An 8,536-nucleotide genomic window follows, 5' to 3' on the forward strand; every position below is an offset into this window, starting at 1 on the left:
TTTCTCTTTCCTGACGTTCCACTTACAATCCCCACATGGAAAGCCTTGGTTGGAGAAGTGCCTTCTTTGACTTGATCAGCCTCATTCCCCTTCCCTCCAAAAGTGAAATTTCACTTCCCTTCCACAATTTTCACTTGAGATTCACTTTTTCTTCCTCCCTCTTATCCCTAAAACACACATTCCCTAGGATCCTAAGCCCCATCCACACTCCTTCCCCCAGTTTCAGAACTTTAGATCCCAGTTCCCCCTAATCCTAATCTTAATGTCTTGTTTCTAGACACTGGAAGAAAGGAGGGTAATAGTTAATAATAGTATTTATTTGTATAGCACTTTCTGAGTGAGCAAATGCTTCACATATAATAACTGGATATTGTGCTTGCATCAACCTTGTAGGGTAAGTACAACAGTGGCCAAAATTGTGGAAACTTTTTGAAAATTTCATGTTCCGCAATTTTGCAGGCTTATAGGAAATGTTATGCTTCACTAAATGCAAATCTTTCTATATCAATTGACAGAGAATTTAATGCTGAATTTAATACAAAAAACATAATTCAAATATCTGCAGTACAAAAAAAGTTGTGATACGAATATCGCAACCATGATAAAATCTACACAACTATCAGTATTTAGTAGGGTATTCTTTATTTTTTTAAAACAGCAGCACATTGACATCTTGTTGAGCCAAGAAGTGTTTGAAACTCTACTTTCTCTATTATGTGGGGCTAGGAAGCAACTGTAACCTCAATTAATTGTCTTTTATTTTATGAACACTTCATTCGTACAAGGTTTTTCAAACAGTGCCACAAATTTTCTAACGGGTTCAGGTCAGGGCTGTTTCCTGACCAGGTCAACAATGGAATGCTCTTTACTGTGAACCATTCTTTGTGTACAGTGAATGCACACAATTCACTGTATCTGAATTATCTGAATCTGAATTATCCACGGATTCAGAAGCCATGGATTTTATCCACTGTGGGTTCCGAACCTGTGGCTGGAGGACCCACAAAAGACCTCCGGACATGACTGGAAGTGCCTTCTGGTTGCTTCTGGAGATGTTCTGAGGCACGGGGAGGCCAAAATTTAACCATTAAAGTGGCTGTGGAGTAGCTGTAAACCATTCTGAGTGCTTCTGACTGTGTTTCTAAGCCCCAAATTCCACACACAGCTCTGCTGCTTTCTCCTAACTGGCTGTAAAGTCTTCTGAGCATGCTCAGAAACTGCCAAGGAAAATGCATGGAGCCCTACGGAAAGTGAAACGGTACTGCACAGTGCATTTAGTCTTGAGTACGTGAATGTGCCTCACTTTTTGTGATTGTGCCCTCCATTTTGAAGGGCAGGCCGTGAGGAATGCAACACCAGCAGAATGGTCCCGATCCGATGAACGCAGGCCCCATAAAATATCAGGGAAGGAAGTCCCTCCCCTCCAAGCTGACAAATGTATTGAGCCCTATGGAAAGCAAAACAACCTACACAGTCACATTTACTCAAAGGAAGCAAACAGGCTCTGGCTTCAACTGAAGGCCCGGTGACACTGTAGCTGTGCTGTTTGGGGGTGGATGTCGTGGTGTCTTATGCCTGTGTATATGAGCCCAATCCTATTCAATGCCAATGAAGCTGCAATGCAGCCTTGAGATAAATGAACAAATGTTCCTTTTGCTTGAAGAGGCCTCTGTGACTGCCCCCAAAACATGGGCTACAGCACATGCCCTATTGCTGTGGTTGCATCAGTGCTAGAAAGTTGGATAGGATTGGGCACTGAGGGCTCAATCCTACCCAACTTTCCAGCTCTGGTGCAGCTGCAATGCAGACCCGAGACAAGGGAACAAACGTTCCCTTACCTTGTGGAGGCCTCCATAACTACTCTCCCACTACAGGATGCAGCAGGCATCCCATTGGCACTGCTACACCAGGGCTGTAAAGTTGGAGAGGATTTGGCCCTAAGTCTGCTGAGAGCCACAGGCATAAAACACCCTAGATACCATCTATATGACAGGTATTACACTTGATAAAAATGTTTTAAAATTGATTAAAGTGTTAATTTGGCATAAAGACACATAACATCACTTTCAGTCTTTTTTTTAAGGATAATAATGAAATTCACACACACACACACAAAACCCTAAAACAAGAACAAAACAAGTCATTTTTGGAGGAGAAAAAAAACGCTTTTTTTTTTTTTTTTACAATTTCCCCCTAGTATCAATGCTGCTTTATTCCTTTGCCATTCAGAACTCTTTGAGGTCTAATACTCAGACTCATGGTGACTGTGTAGTTGGTAATCTCTGTACTTATCCAAAACTTTAACTATAGTGTTGCATGTTTCATTTTCCTTTGGTCTGAGCCAATCTGATTTCTTTAGCCACATCCATGTTCCTAGTAGAATGTCTGCACTATTCCAACATCTATTGTGTACTTGGTTCTTTCATCTACTAACACATTGCAGTTAATGATAGTATTCCATGACATTACGAATAGACATACCTCCTGGCAAGTTGTCTTGCTGTGTTCCTGTTGATCTTAAGACACATAAGAAGACATGTGTGGTGGAAGAAGGGAAACATGGAGGGACAAGATGGGCACAGCACCTTACAGTTGATGATGGCCCTTTCACCCCAGTCCTCCATTTCCTCTTACTGGGCAATTTTGAGTTTGATGGTAGTTGTTAGTATTCTGCTGCTATCATCCAGGCTAAGAAATGCAGACAGAATGAGATGGCCTTGGAAAAAACCCTCTCAGTAAAACAAAGGAGTCTCTTAAATTTGACTGGTCACTGTTGGAACCAAACAGTATTACAACTGGGACAGCCTAGTAGGCTTGACATAAGAACATAAGAACATAAGAACAACTCACCTCCTAGTGAACCTGGGCCAGGAAGATGAAAGAGTACAAAAAATACAAGGAGTTTTATTCAAAGGCTGAAAGACCAATACAAAAGGATCAAAGCAAGGGTCAGATCAAAAACGAACAGGCAGGACAGAGCAAAGATAGGATTTTAACAAATGGTGGCAGGGAGATGCAAACACAAGCAAGAAACAAACCTATCCCTGAAGCAGCTAACAAGAACTTTTCCCTACACATTTTTACCCATGCTGTTCAGCAGGGCAGGGGAGCAGCATGAAATTTGGTTTTTTAAAAATGGCAGATGATTTCGATGATGTACCTAGGCAGCACACACAAACATCCCTGCGTATGGCCTAGGGTTCATGATGTCACAAGTTAATCTGATTGCATGATTTATGATCACCTGGGCACCTCTACCTGCCCCTTGACCTGGTCTGGCATACCCATTTAGCTGATACATGCCAATACTAGCAGGAGGAGTGGCTAGATCTATTATTCTAAGGGAAGCTAGACAAAAAGACAGCAAATTCACACTGACCTGGCGATCATGATAAGTGACTGTTCTGTAATGCACTGAATTCAAAGAGGCTCTTGCAGTAGGATGTCTCAGGCTGCAATCCTAACCACACTTTCCTAAGAGTAAGCCCCACTGGACAAAATAGGACTTTCTTCTGAGTAGACCTGGTTAGCATTGTGCCCTTAGTTGCCTGGTTTAGGATGCTGAAGCATAACAGATGCCATTAGAGGGTTGGAAGGTGCAAAACTAGGGGGAAATGAAGAAAAAATATATAGGAAAGATCAGGGACTTTTACCAGAACATTCCTGCAAGCATGGAATTGAAATATGGAATTGCAAGGATCACTACCAAAGTCAGTATTCCTGCTAAGGGGTCTGTGCTGCTGCATGGACTCATTTACTGGCTGCACAGCAGCTCCGTGGCATTTCTGGATGCATGGTGATGATGTCATATGTCATCACTGGATTCCCAGGAACAGCTGCGCAGAATCTGGAGTTTGAGCCATGCAACTGTGCAACTTAAAGGAACAGTGATCATAGGGCCATTAATGCAAAATCGTACAATGAGTTAATACAATGAAAAGATCCTAAAATATGTTTTAAAAAGCTAACAAAAGCCAAAACCAGAAGTACATGCATTTCAAATCAACCTCTAAACAAATGTCAAGATCATGCAGCTTCTTTCTAATGTGTTTTAATTTAAGCAGAATTGACTTAAGACAAACCATTTCTTTCCTGCCAGAACCAACTAATCTACTAAAAAAATATGTTTATCATATATTTTAGAATGACATTGAACTACTGAAAATCTAAGCAATAGTTACCCTGCCAGGAGACTGCCTAATGGTTTTTTTACAAGCAAAAGGGGATGAAATGAGAGCATCTGCGATGAAAGTAAATGACTTTTCTTCTATGACGATGTTATCTGGTTATGAAGGAAATAAGGCAATGGACTCCATCTTACTTCCACTAAATCAGTGAGAGTTCTGATAATGATTGCAGTGAGACAGACGGGGCTGATATCTTCAAACAGAATCACTAACAGCAGAGAACAAAATAAATCATAAAATGCTATTTTTCAAAGGTTTGTTTCTTTTACAAATATTAAGAACTGACCCATACTAAAGTTCAGAGGTAGAGTCAGATTATGGCCCAGTCCTATTCCAGGCCAGTGCGCATGACACAGGGCCGCTGGTACAGCATCAGCTGCATCTTGCACACCAATTGGGGATGAGACCTGCAGGGAGAGGTAAGAATGGACACTTACCTTTGTGTCAGCTGCATAAGGTTCCCCAGTGGGACTCCTTGGGTGTATGCCAGCTCTTTTATTGGCATAGATTGGGGCTGGACAGGGGTTCAGGATATGGTGTCACAGTGATTGACTCCCCAATGACTGGTGTCAACTCCTCAGAGTGGGCTTCAAACCAGTCTGCCGTCTTGTTGGTCTTCTTGCCAAATATGGACAAGGCGTTGCTGTAAACGGGATTCTTGAAATGTTCCCATCTGTTGGATGCGTTTGCATCGGCCGGGCCTGGAAGAGATTCCTCAAGTGCTCGTGCAAATTCCTCCACTTTCCTCTGATCCCGGATCTTGCTGGTATCAACGCGAGGTCTTCCTTCCTTTTTCGTGTGATACAGTCGCTTTGCTTGCAGTTTCACTCTGCTGCACGCCAGGGAGTGGTCAGTGTCGCAGGCAGCGCCGTGATAACTGTGTGTGATCTTGATGCTGGGAAGGCTGGAGCGTCTGGAGAGAATCAGGTCGAGCTGGTGCCAGTGCTTTGATCTTGGGTGTCTCCAAGAGACTCTATGTTGGGGCTTCATGTTGAAGAACGTGTTGCTGACACAGAGACCGTGATGACAGCAAAACTCTAGCAGGCGTTGGCCATTTTCATTCATCTTCCCAGTGCCGAACAGACCTAAGCAAGTGGGCCACGAACTGTGATCAGCACCAACTCTAGCATTGAAATCGCCGAGGATGAACCATAGCTCTTTCACAGGGATCTTCTTGATAGTGGTGGCCAGGTCATCATAGAATTTGTCTTTGGCTTCTGCTGGAGACGACAGAGTCGGTGCATAAGCACTGATGAGTGTGACAGGTCCTGCTGATGACTGGAGCTGCAGGGACAAAATTCTTTCACTTCCCACAGTAGGTGGGATGATGGATTCCAGCAGGGTATTTCTGACCGCAAAGCCAACGCCATGTTCCCTGGTTTCATTTGGTGGTTTTCACTGCCAGAAAAATGAGAAATTTCTCTCCTTGACAGATCTGGAATCTGGCAGCCTTGTCTCTTGAAGGGCGACGATGTCCATTTGCAGTCTGCTCCGCTCCATGTCGATGACAGCTGTTTTGCGTGCGTCGTCTATTTCTTGCAGGTCATCAGAGAAGCCAGGTGTCATTGTCCTTACGTTCCAGGTGCCCAGTTTTAGGGCAGGAGTTTTCTGTTTTCTGTTGCATGGTGCAGAGTTGTTGATCCGCTTGTCGGTTTTAAACCCTAAACCCCATGCACCCCATGAGGTTAACGGACCGTGGCGAGGCAACACCTTACTGGCTGGGGACTGCCCAGCTTAAGGCGGGGAACAGCTTACTGGCTGGGGATTGCCCAGCTTAAGGACATGAAAGGCACTGTTGTCTTCGATGGCTCCACATCAGACCCCTTTGACATCCGAAGCGGAGTGAAGCAGGGCTGTGTTCTTGTGCCAACCTTGTTTGGGATTTTCTTTGCTGTCCTGCTGAAGCATGCCTTTGGAACTGCAACAGAAGGCATTTATCTCCGGACCAGATCAGACAGAAAGCTCTTCAACCTCTCCAGACTGAGAGTGAAGTCCAAAGTTCAGCTGAAATGTCTGCGTGACTTCCTCTTTGCCAACGATGCAGCTGTCACTACCCACTCTGCCAAAGATCTCCAGCAGCTCATGGATCATTTTAACAAGGCCTGCCAAGATTTTGGACTGACGATCAGCCTTAAGAAAACACAGGTCATGGTTCAGGATGTGGACTCACCTCCCTGCATTACAATCTCTGCGCATGAACTGGAGGTTGTCCATGACTTTGTGTACCTTGGCTCAACGATCTCCGACACTCTTTCTCTCGATACCGAGCTAAACAAACGCATTGGTAAAGCAGCTACCACGTTTTCCAGACTCACAAAGAGAGTCTGGTCCAACAAGAAGCTGATGGAACATACCAAGATCCAGGTCTACAGAGCTTGCGTCCTGAGTACACTTCTGTACTGCAGCGAGTCATGGACTCTTCGCTCACAACAGGAGAAGAAACTGAGCGCTTTCCACATGCGCTGCCTCCGACGCATCCTCGGCATCACCTGGCAGGACAAAGTTCCAAACAACACAGTCCTGGAACGTGCTGGAATCCCTAGCATGTATTCACTGCTGAAACAGAGACGCCTGCGTTGGCTTGGTCATGTCGTGAGAATGGATGATGGCCGGATCCCAAAGGATCTCCTCTATGGAGAACTCGTGCAAGGAAAGCGCCCTACAGGTAGACCACAGCTGCGATACAAGGACATCTGCAAGAGGGATCTGAAGGCCTTAGGGATGGACCTCAACAAGTGGGAAACCCTGGCCTCTGAGCGGCCCGCTTGGAGGCAGGCTGTGCAGCATGGCCTTTCCCAGTTTGAAGAGACACTTGGCCAACAGTCTGAGGCAAAGAAGGAAGGCCCATAGCCAGGGAGACAGACCAGGGACGCACTACACTTGCTCCCAGTGTGGAAGGGATTGTCACTCCCGAATCGGCCTTTTCAGCCACACTAGACGCTGTGCCAGAACCACCATCCAGAGCGCGATACCATAGTCTTCCGAGACTGAAGGTTGCCAACGTAAGATTGACTCCCCATCCTGCCCTGCCCTGCCCTCACCTCAATCTGCCCCTTCCACAGGCAGAACCCCACAGATGGCTGGTTTGGGGTGCATTTGTGGCAGAGTGCAGTCTTCCAGCTCTTGTACTAACATAGTACTTCATAAATTGACAGACCAGCTGCCCCAATAGCAGACCTCATGGTATGCTGGCTAATTTAAGACAGTAGTTCCCGAATACAGAATTGAATCCAGTACTGTAATTCCCAAACTGTATGCAAAAATACTCAATAGCTGTAATGCTCAACGCACTACTGCACAATCCTATGAATGCCAACTCAGGAATAAGTCTCATTGAATTCAGTGGGACTTACTTCCAGGAAAGTGTGTATACAAATTACAGTCTCATTAGAAGTAAGTAGCAGGTTAGACTCAACAGAACAGAGGTGTCAAACATAAGGTCCGCATATGGGACACGGCCCACGGAAGTTTTTTATCCGGCCCATATGATAATCAGGCTTCCCCAGCTGCGTGATTACTTGCTGAGCTGAGAAGCGCTGCTCAAAGGGAAGCTCCAGGAAAATCATCATGAGGGCCGCTCTTTCAGTGGTACCACTTCTGCTGAGGCACTGAGAGGAGGAGACTAAAGGAGGCCTCTAAAGGCGAGGACCAGTACAGGGATGGAACAGACTGAGAGGGGTGAGAAAGGGAGAAGGCAAGACCTTTTGGGTTGGCAGCATTTGCCAGGGTGGAGCAGGCTGCTGTCAGCAGATCCTCCTGCTTGTTCTCCCAGCTGCCCTGTCATCCTTGGCCTCCAGGTTTAAGTAGAGCAGGCCCCTCCCCTTTGGCCCCTCCCATTCCCTCAAAGGGATGGCACAAGAAGGGTGTGTCTCTAGGACTGCCCTCCCCTGGGACTACAACTCCTCTCTCTGTCTCCCTCCCACCTCCTCCCACCTGGAGTTGCCAGGGTTGTTCCTGAGGTGGCTGGTACGGCTGCTGCCTCTGCTCTGGGCTCTGCCTCGGGGGGGGGGGGGTGGGCTGGTCCTGCTGACCTGGGTCCTGCAGCTCTGCAGATGATGTCGAGCGGTCCAGTCATAGGCTCCCAACATCATAGCCAAGTGCCCCACCTGGCCTGGCGGGTCCTGGCTGGCCGGGCGGGGGAGTACTCCCCCTCTCCCCCACGACAGGGGAGGCGTGGCTGCCTGGCAGCTGAACAGCCTGCGTTCTGTCTCCCCCCTCCCTCCTCCGTGGCAGATGGGGGAGCGAGAGGTCCGACGTGCAGTGTTTCTCTGCTGCGTCTTGCAGGAGCACCCAGGCAGCCTGTGGGGAGGTGGCCACATGTTCCACCAGTTTCCTCCCTGATCCTCTGA

This window comes from Tiliqua scincoides, chromosome 6, assembly GCF_035046505.1.
Source record: "Tiliqua scincoides isolate rTilSci1 chromosome 6, rTilSci1.hap2, whole genome shotgun sequence".
In the NCBI taxonomy this organism is placed as follows: Eukaryota; Metazoa; Chordata; class Lepidosauria; order Squamata; family Scincidae; genus Tiliqua; species Tiliqua scincoides.